Source organism: Acipenser ruthenus, chromosome 22 (genome assembly GCF_902713425.1).
Source record: "Acipenser ruthenus chromosome 22, fAciRut3.2 maternal haplotype, whole genome shotgun sequence".
Classification (NCBI taxonomy): domain Eukaryota; kingdom Metazoa; phylum Chordata; class Actinopteri; order Acipenseriformes; family Acipenseridae; genus Acipenser; species Acipenser ruthenus.
This window is the reverse complement of record NC_081210.1, coordinates 7,426,963-7,441,670: the sequence shown is the minus strand read 5'-3', so window position 1 is coordinate 7,441,670 and position 14,708 is coordinate 7,426,963. Positions and strand designations below refer to the sequence as shown.

At 40.2% G+C, this 14,708-nt stretch overlaps 1 pseudogene; it reads left to right on the top strand.

Moving 5' to 3' along the window:
• The first annotated feature begins 1,026 nt into the window (after positions 1-1,026).
• The window catches only part of LOC117431794 (probable helicase with zinc finger domain), a 23,652-nt pseudogene continuing 9,970 nt past the window's right edge, over positions 1,027-14,708 (top strand).

The following is a 14,708-nucleotide window of genomic DNA, read 5'->3' as shown; positions in this document are numbered from 1 at the left end:
ATTAAAAAAATAAAAAAAACAATATATACATGACTTTGATTTGCTTTCTGTTTTGAAATTATTTATTTTTCATTTTGTGTTTTTATTGTGTGAAGATAATATTTTATTTATTGTTTGTATTGCTCATTAAATTAACCCTACACAAGATTAAATCCATAACCCATTAGTAGTATTATTGTTTGTTTATTTAGCAGACGCCTTTATCCAAGGCGACTTACAGAGACTAGGGTGTGTGAACTATGCATCAGCTACAGAGTCACTTACAACTATATAATACACAAATAAACAAATATAATACACTTCCTTTGTTTTTCTTAAATTGCATAGTATTTGTGTTTGTGCTGTTTTTATTTTGTTTGTGTACAGCATCAGTGGTTGAAGAAAATTGGATAAACCTATTGTGATATAGTAATTCTACTGCTTAGGACTACAAATTGAAGAACATTGACTGCTGTTAACATGGAAGAATGGGCACCATAGTGAATGCACTATTGTTAACTACCCCTGTAGCCAGAAAACTGTGGGAACTACTAAACAACATTTTGAGCTTGTTTGTTATTGGGGAAGAAAACATGATCTTCCTAGTTTGTGGTTTTCTAATATTTTGTTTTAACATGGTATTTGCAGTAACCTTTTTCTTAACTATTATTTGACCAAATGGTGGGTGTGTGTGTATATATATATATATATATATATATATATATATATATATATATATATATATATATATATATATATATATAATTTTTGTGTTTGTGTGTGTGTGTGCACACATAGTAATGCTTCAGTGTCCATCAGAGTCAAATGTATGCGTTTAGTATTGATAGGATGGACTGCAGTGATAGAAATAAGACTCCTGTTGCATTGCGATGTGGGCCATTCCAAGCTTGCTACCTCTGTACCTATACATACCTGGAATGGCTCGGACAGTGGTGCAATGGGAGGCTTATTTTAATCCCTGCTCTGTCTTGGTTTGTCCTGTGGTCCCCTGATTAATTCCTGTTGTGTCTGTGCTAGTCCTAAAATATGGGTGAGCAAAGGCCTGAAGAATTGTGTGCCCAGGCATATGAGCATCTGTGTCGCCAGGAATACCAGCTAGCCCTGCACTGCTGTGATGAGGCAGTGGCTGCGTCGCCCAGCAGCTCGGCATGCCCCACCTCCACCCCTTCAGATGAGGCTGTCCGGCTTCAGGCATCGCTCTACAGGATCTCCGGTCTCATTCAGCTGGTAACCTTATCCATAACTTTGAATACAAGATCATCAACTCCGAAGTGTAAACCTGTAATGTTTTGCTACAGTGAAGAACAGAATTAACTGAAATATATAGATATGGCCCCAATCCAGCAGGTTTTATAGGTGTCTACATTGTCAATGGCTAAAGACCTGGAACAGATGGACTAATTAAGCCAATAATTGGTTCAATTAAGCAACTGAGAGCTCTCTTGAAATGAAAACCAGAACTCTGTAGCTCTCCAGGATCGGTGTTGGAGACGCCTGCATTAAGCTGTTGACCACCTGATCTGCATGATAAAATGTCCTTTCATAACAGAAAAAACAAGTGTCATACTGAATTTCAGCAGGCAGATGCAGCATCCATATATTACGATGCTGTCGAGCAAATCAATGAAACATGTGAGGGATGGGACATGAAAAGATATGAGGCATATCACAGTTGTTTCGATTATTTTGTCCAGTCCTCATACACTAGCTGCCCAGATTCTGTTCTCTGTAAGTCCCTGCAGTCTGGCTCCAGTCCCAGAGTGGCAGTGATTTCGGCTTTTTATTCCCCAAACCTCTGGAACCCTCCTCTTCGAGAGATGTTAGAGCCTGACACACATCAATCTCAGCACTGTTTTTACTGCCTCCACTGATCAACCCATTAAGTACCTAATAATTTCTTCTTTGACAAAATCAGAACACAAGCTGTATTTATGCAGTTTGATGCATTACATTTAGACTTAACGTTTGCGGTTAACAAAATCAGAGTTAGTTAAAGGGAAAATTAATATAACAGGCAGATGCCAGTTAACAATGCTCCAAATAATTACAAAGTAGCCTGTCCTCAAATGAGAACAATGGCACTTGATGGGTTAATACATTATCTTCACTTGAAAAACCTCCCAAGATTGAAATTGTGAACTAAGCAATGACAAATGAAGCGGTCAAAACATTACTGATGATAATTAATGGTAGAAAACAAATGCTTGTAGTCTCCATTGTCATGGATGAATCCTGTTTGGTTTGGATTATATTTGGCTCGGTGTGTGGCTTGAGCTCGCTTGTTAATTACTTTATTCTTATCTTCAGGTATCAAGTAATGCTGCTAGAGTTTCACCAGAACCTGGGAATCAAGGTTTGATTCTGTTTTTAGTTTTTTGCATGCATCAATGCTTTCTGATTTCATTTTTGTTGGGAGTTGAAACCTGATTTTTGTTCTTGTATTGTTTGAGAACAAGATGTTTTTATTGTAGGTAACATTTCATATAAAAATGTGTGGAATGCAATAACTGATCACTGATTTTCTTTGGAGAAATCCTGTTTTACATGCTGTAATAACATTTAGATTGGGTCCCATTTGGGAGAGATTCTCCTAAAATGTAGTTGTTAGTAAGTTTCGTCCCCCTTTTTTCTTTGCAATAAAGGTATTCTAATTGATCATCAGTGGAAGTACAGACCCCCACCTCGAGGAGTTTTAGGAATAGATGAATATACGATATGCTGCAGGTAGGCACGGAGCCTTTTACATTGTTTCAGATTCTTAGAATGTGTCACAATGATCAGGGCTTGTCATACTATCCACCCCAACATCACAGTTTGCTAGCTGCATTATTTTCAGGGATATGAAGTTTTTTACTGAACCCTTGCAAGTGTACTCTATGAGGCAACATTTTGCATGAACAATCCCTGTACGCCATCTGATTTGCATATACATTTCTCCATAACATATACGGTAATCACAATGGTGTTCCTACCTATTGCCAAATGTTTGTTCTGTGTTATTCAGTTCAGTGTGGTCACTTGACCCTGCCCGTCTCTGTTGGTCAGGTTTCTGCAGTACGACTTGTGCCGCTATGGTGTCCTGTGTCTCTCTCACAGTGAGCTGGTGGAGTGGCAGGAGCGTCATGTTTACCACAGGTTGCAGGACCAGCAGACCAGGGAGGAGCTGCAGCACTGTGGGAGAAAAACCTAATTGATGGGAAAAACCTAATTGGGAAGTGGATCAGCAACCCCAGCCCTGACAAAGTGGTGAGCCACACAGACACCTCGCGAAGGGCGGGTGTACTGTGTACTGGGTCTTTCCAGCAAGCAACCCACATCTACTGTATTTCTATAATTTGTAATAAGAATGGAGCATGTTTTTGTTAATAAACCTAGGATAATTTGGGAGTCTGACTATCTGCTGAGATTTAAAGCAGGACTTTAAATGTTCTCCCAGAGCAACTCATGACTATGCATGGGAGATGCTCCATATTATATTGTGAGTAATACTGGATTGGAAGTGTGGACGGTGTGACAGTGGACTGTGTACCTGAGCTCAATCAGGTTGTAAAGGGTAAAAAGTGCACCCTCAGCTGGATGCTGCTATTAAACTGCAACGTAAGTTCAACTAATATTACTCGGTTGTAATTATAGTGGAGAGACTCTCTTTGATTTGTTTATTTTTATCAATTTGATTAATTTGTCATCTGTTAACTGCAAATTGTATGAGTTTATTGTGTTTTTAAAAGACTCTTTTGAGAGGCCCTGCTCAGCGACCTGCACCGCTCTCACTTCAGCATCTCGTCTGTGGCAGCAGGCTGCTCCGACAGCCTGTACCCCTACTCCATCTCGGACCAGTGCCAGGAGCGGAGCCAGGACTTGAGCGGCCAGAACCGCATTAAAGAGCATGTCTACCAGGTCACCTTGCGCTTCTGCACGGAGATCTTCGGGAACTTCCAGCAAACTGTGGTGTTTGACTTCGTGACTGAGCCGGTGTTGATGCAGACCGTTTCTGCAGCTGTATCCTCGGATGAAGGTGAGGCCTTTCTCTACTCTACTGAAATGCAGTTTAGTTTGCTACTTGCTAAGTAGTTTTCTTGTTGGGGAAAAAAACAGTTAGTATTGACTGGTAATGTGATTTTATAAGAGTGCCAAAAGTTCTGCTTTGTGTTTGTATTTGTGTTTGTATTTGGATAAAATAAAAGTGTTCCTTCCTTATAGACGTAGAAGTGATATTTCACCGGCAGCAGCAGTCTCTCCTGCTGTCCCAGCGATGGGACCCAACCTGCAAGCACATCGCTGTGGTGGAGTTCCAGCCACGGGAGCTCTCGCACCACGACCAGTCCCTGCTGCTGAACTACGAGATCCCCGCCGCTGCAGGCCAGCTGTTCACACGGTGCGTGCTTGACAAATCCCTCAACATACACAACTACTACTCCCGCTTCCACGACCTGTTGTACATAGAGGAGAACGCACAGAGCAAGGAAGTCAGCAAGTGTGTACTTCTCTGTGACACGTTTGAACCGTTTCAGTAACGGAGACTATGTGATGGTACTAAACGCCATGTTCAGACTTAGTAATGTGCTATTTTAAATATGATTATTTTTACATGTGTATGTATGATTTTTGTTTTCCTGCTATGCATAGGCATCATACAATGGCTCAAATCACATCGCACACATATAAATTTGAATATATAGAGATCTATAAACATAAAAAATTGAAGATTATCATAACCGTTTTTTTTAACATTTTTTTTATTCTTTCATTTTTAGCAAATCCATAATAATAATAATAATAATAATAATAATTTATTTCTTAGCAGACGCCCTTATCCAGGGCGACTTACAAGATATCACATTATTTTTACATACAATTACCCATTTATACAGTTGGTTTTTTACTGGAGCAATCTAGGTAAAGTACCTTGCTCAAGGGTACAGCAGCAGTGTCCCCACCGGGGATTGAACCCATAACCCTCCGGTCAAGAGTCCAGAGCCCTAACCACTACTCCACACTGCTGCCCGTAGAGTAATTCCAATCCCTTTCTGCTTCTTTCTGCTACAGGTTTAATATCCAAGCCAGTTTGCACATTGTGAGTGCCTCGTCGGTGCGGGTCACGCTGGCAGTGCCAGGCAGCTCCTGAACGGGCAGCTCTTTGCTATCTTGAATCTGAGTGGCACTGTGATCACCGGGCAGGCTGGTGATGGACACGGTGATAAGCGTGCTGCTGATGCCCGTGGGCCGAAGGAAGGGGCCCTGCCCTGCCCCGACAGCAAGGAGAAAGTGTACGAAGCCCTGCTGGAGGACCGCAGCCAAGAACACCTGCTGCTGCGACTCACAAAAGAGTGCTGTGAGGACCTGAAACTGCAACCAGACAAGGACCTGCTGGTTAGTAACATATGGGATATACTGTTTAAATCTTTAGGAGCTAAGAGTTTCGTGATGAATAGATTGTCCCCCACCCCCCTATAATGTGTGAGCAACTCATATTAGTCAGCAGAGACGTGTGACTTTTTCATGCTGTGGTAAGTTCAGGTTACCATGGACCTGATAGTTCGCCTTGCATTTGGCCATTGCAGTATACCAAAGGGAAGTTCTGAAACCCAGGACTGGGTATAATTATCAAGCTCTGTGAAATAGTACGTTTTATTTTATTTATGATTATGGGGATAAGAGCTGTATTCCTAACTTTGGTTAGTAATTCCTTTCTTAATATTTTCAAGATGTGGATGCCTGTGTGTGTTTTGTACTATTTTAAGCCCAGTTAGGGTATTATAATTTTACTGTGTTAAATACCTACCTTTGTAATGTTGGTATGTTTTCCAAGTAGGACATTTTACAAGATGTGTTTTTGTTGTCTCAAAAGTGCTTGACTGTGTTGTTTGAAAGCCCCATGCTGAGAAGCATCAACTTATTTAAACTCTTCTGCAACACACAGCATCCATGTACAAGTCAATTAGATGATAAAGCCTGCATCAGTTCTGATTTATAGCAGTATTTACTGTATTTAGCTATAAAAAGAGTAAACCGAGGCAGATCTCTTTGAACAAGGGTGACCTGACAAAACAGCCGATTTCATTCATCTAATTATCCAGTTATAGGCAGGTAGCAACAGGAGACCATTTTGGAAGAGGATTAAAAATGATGACTGTAATGGGACGACATTAATTCAACAATACCTCATTTCTTTGGGATGATGTGACCTATAGCATTCCATTGTCTTTTTGCCTCCCGTTATTTGTTGATAGGGTTTAACAATTCAGTACATACTGCAGCGATGCCCACTGTTGCACAGGTGGATATTTTTTGTCTTTGCTGTCTGGGAAATATTAAATTTTGTGCTTGTCTGATCTCTGCTCCACTGTCCCTGACAATGCCCCCTTTAATAATCACAGGACCATCAGGCACTGGGAAGACCTTCACACTGGTTACTGAAGCAACTATGAAAGGTCTTTAAACAGAATCCTGAGGGATCAACAAAAACAAGCTACCGAATTTATATTACCCATCAAAGGAAAGGCTTTGGGGTGCAATGTGAAAGAAAGAAAAAAATTAAAGTAACATAAATAAATAATAGAACAAAGAAAGTATAATTTAAGTGTACATTCATTTGGAATCCATTTTTCACAGCGTTTAGTTTTTATTTCTTACAGGGTAGTATTACTTTTTAACTGTTAGATGTTCTTTTCGTAGGATTCTCCTGTGTACGGACTCAGAATCTGCTTTTGACGTCTTCATAAAAGATCATCTGAACTTCCATGATGGTCCTGAGCTTCCAGAAGGCTGGCTCTTGAGGTAAAAACAAAACTATTCTGTCCAATATTGTTTATGTTCACTCTGTTAGTTCTTCAGTTTACATCACAATTCATTTTGCTCTCCTGAAGGCTGTTATACTGCTCATAGGGGTAAGAGTGTCACCTTGAGTTGGATGCATTTCAGCATAATCTGTTATAACATTCAGTGGACCATGTAGTTTTTATTTGCAACACTGGGTGCGAATATAGATCACATGCCAAAAACAGTTTGTGGGTTCTTTGTGTTATTTTATATTATGAGATGTTGTTGCTTTTATTACATTAGTCCATGATGAGAAGGTGTTTGTCTCCCCCATATTGTTTGTCCGTAATTAATATAATCTGCAGTAAATAAAACACTTTGATTATGCAACAGCAACTAAAAATAAAATAGTTACTTAATTATTGATTTTTAAAATGAATATCCAGTCTGCGTGTCCAAAGTTTTCTCAGGGAATTTAAAATCTCTTCCAGAATCTAACACAAGAATAAGCCGGTGAAGTCTGTACCGCCAGTGGTGCAGCGATTCAGTCTGATCACTCGCAATCGCGCGGTCTTCTTACTGCCGAGCAAAGAGGACGTTGTGAAGAGCCGTGTGTAAGTGACGACCATCAGTCTGTCCAAACACCTCACCCAGCTTGGCCTTGGCCTTGGTAGGTAATAAAGACAGTGTGTGGGTGTGTTTCTTTTGGTGTTTCCATCCTTCAGTGGAGTGTCGGTATAAGTTATTGTGCTATACAGTATTGTAGACTTTAAAAAAAAATGTAATGCATGTTCCTCTAGATTAAGCAAAAAACAAGTGCACAAAGTAAATTTGGTTGGGTTCGGAATTAAATCAAATGGTGCTGTTTTTTGTTCAGCAACCAAATAGATTTTAATATTTCAGTATTGGTCGCATTTATTTCAGATAGCCTTTTTTCTCACACGTTTCATGTTTCAGCCACCAGAGGCCACACAAACACAAAGAGAAAAAAAAAATGTTTATTTATTTCAAGTTTTATTAAATGTAAGGTTCAACTATAAACCCTGGAACATTTCAACACTCTATTCTCAATATAACTTTCAGGAGCTATGTAGTTTTTAGTAAAAACACTAGGTGGCAGTGCAGATCACATGCCAATACCTCTTCAATTTCTGGCACCAGACTCAAGCCTCCTGCAATCAAGTCAAATTTACAGTGTCATTAATCAGTGTGATTGGGGGCAACGGACCTTGTCGCATTAAAATTCAAACCGTTTCATTGAAAAAACTTGAACCAATGAAACCTGTGGAAAGGAATTGAGTTGATGTTGAGATTATTATTATTATTATTATTATTATTATTATTATTATTATTATTATTATTATTATTATTATGGCATAGCAGAACTACAGTACTATATTATAATCCAGTCTAAGTGGGTCACAATGTAATTAAAACATCATTCTTGACAGTGCAGTGACATTCAAGATCGCTGTTGGTTTCAAATGTCCAGATCGATTTACCTTAAGAGACACCTGAGTTTTGTATTCTTTGAGCAATCTATGTCATGCAGTAGGAGTTGTACAGTTTTCAAAGGGTTAAGGAGAAACGCAGTATGAGAGTACCGTATTTGGCATGTTTTCATTCTTTGCAGCTGGTTGGACCCCCTGCTATGGTTTTCATGTTCGTGACAGCATGATGAAATAGTATCTCTTTCCATTTGCTCTATTGCTGAGAAGGAAATTAAATCGAATATGTATTCAAGCTCTATTTGCTTTCCATTGATTTTTTTCTTGTAATTCAGAAACAAACAAACTTAATTAAGTCTTTAAAAAAGCTCTGACTGGTGACATGGGTTCTGCTATTTTTTACTCTTCTTGATTTGAACCAATTAAGTTATCCACTCCCTTAAATTACTGTAATGCTCGGTCCAACATCGATTAGATTCAGAAGACGCTCTTCACCTGTATCCTCTCTTACGACTCAGACAGCCATTGTGAATTAATCCATCAGACAGAGGACCTGTGGTTCAGGGCACTTAAGTCTTGCTTTTTTGTGTACTGTACTTTGCTGTCTTGATGTTGGGTTTATAACCTGGCAGTGAATCTGGGAGCTGCAGCAACAAAAGCAACAAAACAACTTTGCGACGCACAAATCAAAATAAAACATGTTGTTGCCAATACAAATTCTGTGTTGAGGTAATGATATACAATAGTTGGCTGGCGATGCTTGGATTCAAAACTCTAACTGCTGTTGCAGTATGTGTTGGCAGTGGGTGCTGTATGAAAATAGACAGTGTGTTCAATTGCACATCTCTATTTACTGAGAAGCATAATAATTCAAAGGCATAAACAAGAAATGTGTCGGTGATGTGCCTTATGAAATGTGCGAGCGGTTAAAACGCTTTGTGGTTTGCTTGTAAATTCTGCAGGTTATTTCACACGTGTCTTGCTGGATGAAGCTTCTTACGCCACCGAGTGTGAGTCAGTTCTGTCTTTAGCACTGGCTGATGAATCCACGCGGGTCGTGCTGGCAGGAGACCCTGTTCAGGTAAGGGCTTAGTGTGTGACGGCTGAGGTTTGATTAGAACTGCAGTGTTCCTCATGGACTGGGCGGTGGTTAGCCAAGTCTGGACCCGGTCCTGGTCTCGGATCAGAGAGATTAACAGCACCGGCCGCCCTGTAAGGTTTGTGATTTACTGTGAACAGAAAAAAGCTTGGATTGATGTTGCACATGATCCTTCTAAAGGTACCATAGATGCTGTTTATAAATGGGTTATTCTGCAGTACAAACCACCTAGTTCTGTGTCCTCCACTCACCCTGAACACACTGCATGTTTCCCCCCCCCCCCCCCCCCCCACCATAACAGCTAGCAGATCAATTTCTGCAACTGATGACTGTCCTTCACTGTGGAATTAATGTTCTGAATCAAGCCCGCCCCCTCTCCCCTAAATGTTAACCCTTTATTGTTTCTGTATCTTTCTAGCTTCTAATATAATTAGCTCTGTGGATAATGTTTGTAAAAAAATATAAATGTATAGCATTTTATAAATCTACTTAGTTGATGCTTAAATATTAGCACCCAATGTCCTATTTTATTTGTATTTATTTTTTCAGCCCTTTTTAAAAATGTTGGCATAAAACAAAGTACCAGATTTTTTTTTAAAAAACAATGAATTTGAGGGGCTTCTGAGTGGCGCATCCGGTAAAGGCGCTCCGAGTGGAGTGCAGGATGCGCCCTATGGCCTGGATGTCGCCGGTTCGAGTCCAGGCTGTTCCACTGCCGACCATGGACTGGTGCTCCCAGGGGGCGGCGCACAATTGGCTGAGCGCCGCCCGGGGGTGGGGGAGGGCTTAAGTCGCTGTGTGAATTAACAATTTTATGGTTCATTGGTTGCTCAGAATTTATTTATGTATTTTTGGCATTTTGACCTACTCCACCTTTATCTTGGTGACACATTGGTTAAGAAACAGCACTTTGGGATTTATAGTAATGGGTATTGTCCCAACAGAATGGAACCATGTTATTTAGCCTATAACAGTCGATTACTATCTGTTTCCAGCAGCATTTTAGACACGTAGTATACAAAGTGTTAGATACTGAAACGGCTGGCCAGGCTCGGGCGGCAGTACAAGAAAAATTGTTTCGGAACAAAATACTATGCCTGATGTACCCATTTCCCCTCTTTTTTTTTCTTTCAGAATAGCATTCTGTATCTTTCAACTGCAAAACCCACAAGTCCAAATGTTGTTGTTGTTGTTGTTATACACAAATTCATGTAGACATGTTTGGGTGCAGCAGATTCCCTGGCATGGTGACAGAAAGGGGTTTGGCATGAGAGGTATATTTACAGCTGGCTAGATCCCATCCACATCAGTGATATTGTGGCATAAAAACTACAGCATTTAAACTTCAGTTTTGTCTACTTTCCAAACTATTTAAAGTAAACGTTTAGCCACACGTTCAAAGTAATTGCTTCACTATCGCTGGATAAAGTTAATTTTAGTATGTTGTGTACTGCATGTGGATCACTCCTTTAAAAGGCTGTCGTGTGTGTGTCTGTGTGTGGCAGATTTTTTTTTATAAATTTAGTCGTTGCCAATTATTTTTATTATTTTCTCCCAATTTGGAATGGCCAATTATTTTATTATGCTCAGCTCACCGCTACCACCCCTGCGCTGACTCGTCCTCCGAAGCGTGTGCTGTCAGCCGACCGCTTTTTTCACACTGCAGACTCACCATGCAGCCACTCAAGAGCTACAGCGTCGGAGGACAACGCAGCTCTCGGGCAGCTTACAGGCAAGCCCGCAGGCGCCCGGCCAGACTACAAGGGTCGCTGGTGCGTGGTGAGCCGAGGACCCCCTGGCCGACCTAGCCCTCCCTCCCCCCGGGCGGCGCTCGGCCAATTGAGCGCTGCCCCCTGAGAGCTCCTGTCCTCGGTCGGCAAAGGAATAGCCTGGACTCAAATTCGCGACGTCCAGACTATAGGGCGCATCCAGCACGTAAGTGCGTTTCCTGGATGTGCCACTCGGGAGCCCCCTGATTACAAGTGTTTTTATGTCTGAATATATTGTCTTTCTGATTCACCAGTCTTGCCTCTGAGCTGTTCTACAGAGGAGATCTGAGAGCAGCTAGTAAACAGCCGGCCCACAAAGACTTCTTTACACTCTCATTCTTTGCTGTGTGGGGAATGGACAAAAGCTGCTACAGCTACTACAACTTTGCAGAGGTGAGAATGGCTCTCTTACACCTGTACCTCCTGTCATGATTAAGCACTGGCTATCGCAGGGAATAGGGTCTGGTAACGAACCAGGAGTACTGACGCTGGCTCGTGTTCTTTATGCAGGAGACCTGACCAAAGGAATTTATTTGTTCCTTTCAGTGATCTGTAGCACAGGCTTATGAAATACTTGGAAATTGGATTTCTAAACTATAGTTCAGTTGCAATTCATTGATACCATACAATATAAAGTACATTGGTGTTGCTTTGATTCAGGTGCTGGAAATAACTGAGCAGATAGAAGAACTCCATAAGAAGTGGCCAGTAGCCTGGGGCAAGCTTGATGAGAACAGCATTGGAGTGGTGACTCCGTACGCCGTCTGTATCCGAGCCGAGCTGCACAAACGCAAGCTGCAGGACGTAACCGTGGAGCAAATGCTCAACATCCAAGGTCAGCATTGTTAAAAAAACAGGGGAAAAAAAACAGGAATTGTGCATGAAATTCAGATCCCTTTAGGAAATCACATTTTCAACATTGAACTGCTAGGTTCGAGGTCAATGTAAATAGAAGTGTTTAGGTCTTATCAGGACATTGCAAATCATTGAGTTGGTTAATGTTGAAGTAGGAAAGAATTAACACTGTTTATTTTTTTCTCATGCATTGCCTTTTAAAGTATATACAGTAAGTCTGGCAACCCAGCAACATTTTTCTATATTGTCATCCTCCTGTCAGTATGGTTCTGTATAAGGATTAGAAAAAAAGCCCTTTATATATATACATACATACATACATACATACGAGAACACCCCTCGGGAAGCAAGCAAAGTGTTTTTATAGTCGAAGTGTTCTCTTAGCCACCAGACACAAAATGACTCAATCAATAAATATGTATTACTTGTCATGACGCACGTGCATCAATATATGAAGTGAACTGAATAAGTAAAAGAAAAGCAATAGGCAAGTGTATGTTAAGAAACTTAAATTAAACTTTTAATTTAAGTTTGATGATAATTAATAATAATGATTATTTATTTCTTAGTAGACGCCCTTATCCAAGACGACTTACAATTGTTACAAGATATCACATTATTTTTACATACAATTACCCATTTTATACAGTTGGGTTTTTACTGGAGCAATCTAGGTAAAGTACCTTGCTCAAGGGTACAGCAGCAGTGTCCCCCACCTGGGATTGAACCCACGACCCTCCGGTCAAGAGTCCAGAGCCCTAACCAGTATTCCACACTGCTGAGTTATCAGGTTACTAAACAGTACTGTATCTGTTGTGAACGAATTGCTATCTGTGCCAAGAAGGTGTTCTTTTATAAAATAATGCAATTGGCCATTTCAAATTGGGAGAAAAATGGGGTAAAAATCAGTTGGCAACTACTAAATTAAAAAAAAAAAGAAAAAAGAAGAAAGTGTTCTTTTAAGCAAAGCTCCTGTTCCTTTTGCCGGAACATATACAATGGGAAAAATCTGTTTCACCACAAGGGTGTTCTCTTTCGAGGTATTCCTATACGCGGAGACTGCTCTGTGTGTGTGTGTATGTGTGTGTGTGTGTGTGTGTGTGTTTGTCTGTGTGTGTGTGTACGAACCTATTGGGGTCTAAGCCTTTTGTTGGTTATATCAAGGGGTTCGTTATAGCGAAAGGACAATCAAAATGAATGATAAACTGTTGGAGTAAATTAATGAGATGAGAATTACATGTACATGTTCGTCTCATGTATGCAATATTCTGCTTTTGCTTTATCCTATTCGTTAAAGTATTAAAACCCAGTACAAAAAGCAAAAATCCAGAATTGATGCTAAACTTTTATTCTAAATCAATCTTGCATGAATCGTTTCAAAGTGCACCAAATCTTAATCCAGCATGCAAGAATCCCAAACTGAGCTTTTATTCAAAATCAACCCAACATGAAAAGTTCATCAGATTCTCAATTTTGCTTTGCTTCATGGTTGCGTTTGTGTTTGTTTTTTTTGGGGGGTCTAGGGACCAGGTTCGTTATAATGGAGGGCGTTATAGCGAGGGTGTACTGTATATATTTATATATTTTTTCTATTCTATCTGTATCGTATAGTACAGAAAAAAATGAAGAAAATAAACTGTTACAAATGTATATTTATAACTCCCTTCACGAACACCACCTCCCTCCCTCAGTATTTTGTTTTACTTTATGAAACAGATTCAATGTGACACAGACCCTTGACATTTCAAGCCTTCTCATGAAAAGTGACTGTTGCAGACTGTATCTGCAAATATGACAGTTTAGCCTTTTCAAGTGATGAGATGGAATGGCAGAAGAGATTTGAGTGCAAGCTGATATATACAGGGTAATGTGAGCTTGGGTTGCATTTGTAAATTGAATTACAGTTCTTGGTATAGAGTAGCAGATTTCAAAGGTTCATATGTACGTTTGATTACCAGTTCTGCTGTAAAAAGGGGGCGTTGCAGGGAGACCCGGTTCTAGAATATGTCTACAACGGGGTTGATCAGCTAGTGAAGTCGTCTTTGGTTTAATGGTAGATCTTCTGTCTTTAGTGTCTAAATCCCAGGTGCACTCGCACTGCCTCACTGGCGTCAGTGAAGGGATAGATGTGGCCTGTAATATTTGTCCATTGTGTTGTCCTATAAGTCATTCTCCATGTCAATAGACATTTGGATCTACAGTACCATAACGCCCTGAGTATATTGCACACTACAATGTAAATAATAGAAGTTCTCTGTGCCACATTTGCTGCATTATATATTGCTAAACCCTGCTCATCCCTAGAACAGCTGTGGTATGAACCTTTAGCATTTTAACCATAGTACATTTAAACATCAGGCTGTTCGTTCTCCTGGTGACCCAGATATGGCTTTTCACATGCTTGTTTACTTTTAAATATGAATCCCTTTAACCCTGGGATTGTCTATTTCCAGTGCCTCCATCCCTCATTTTAAACCACAAACTAATACATAGATTGACATGTACAATACTTGGTGTGTTGCCCGTCCCTGGATGGGGAACTGGTTTTAAGGGTTTTATGTATTTTTCTTTTCATTATTTGATCAGATGCAAAGCGATGTTCCGTTAATCTGGTAATTTGTCATAAATATATATTTTTTGCCTGATAGTGTTGCAGTATTAATGCAGAGTTTTTCAAGGTTACTGATGCATACCTGATCTTAAATGCTTCCGGATTAAGTTGTCACTTACCAAGCAATAGGATTGAACGAATGAATTAAACAGTTTTTTGAGAGCTGG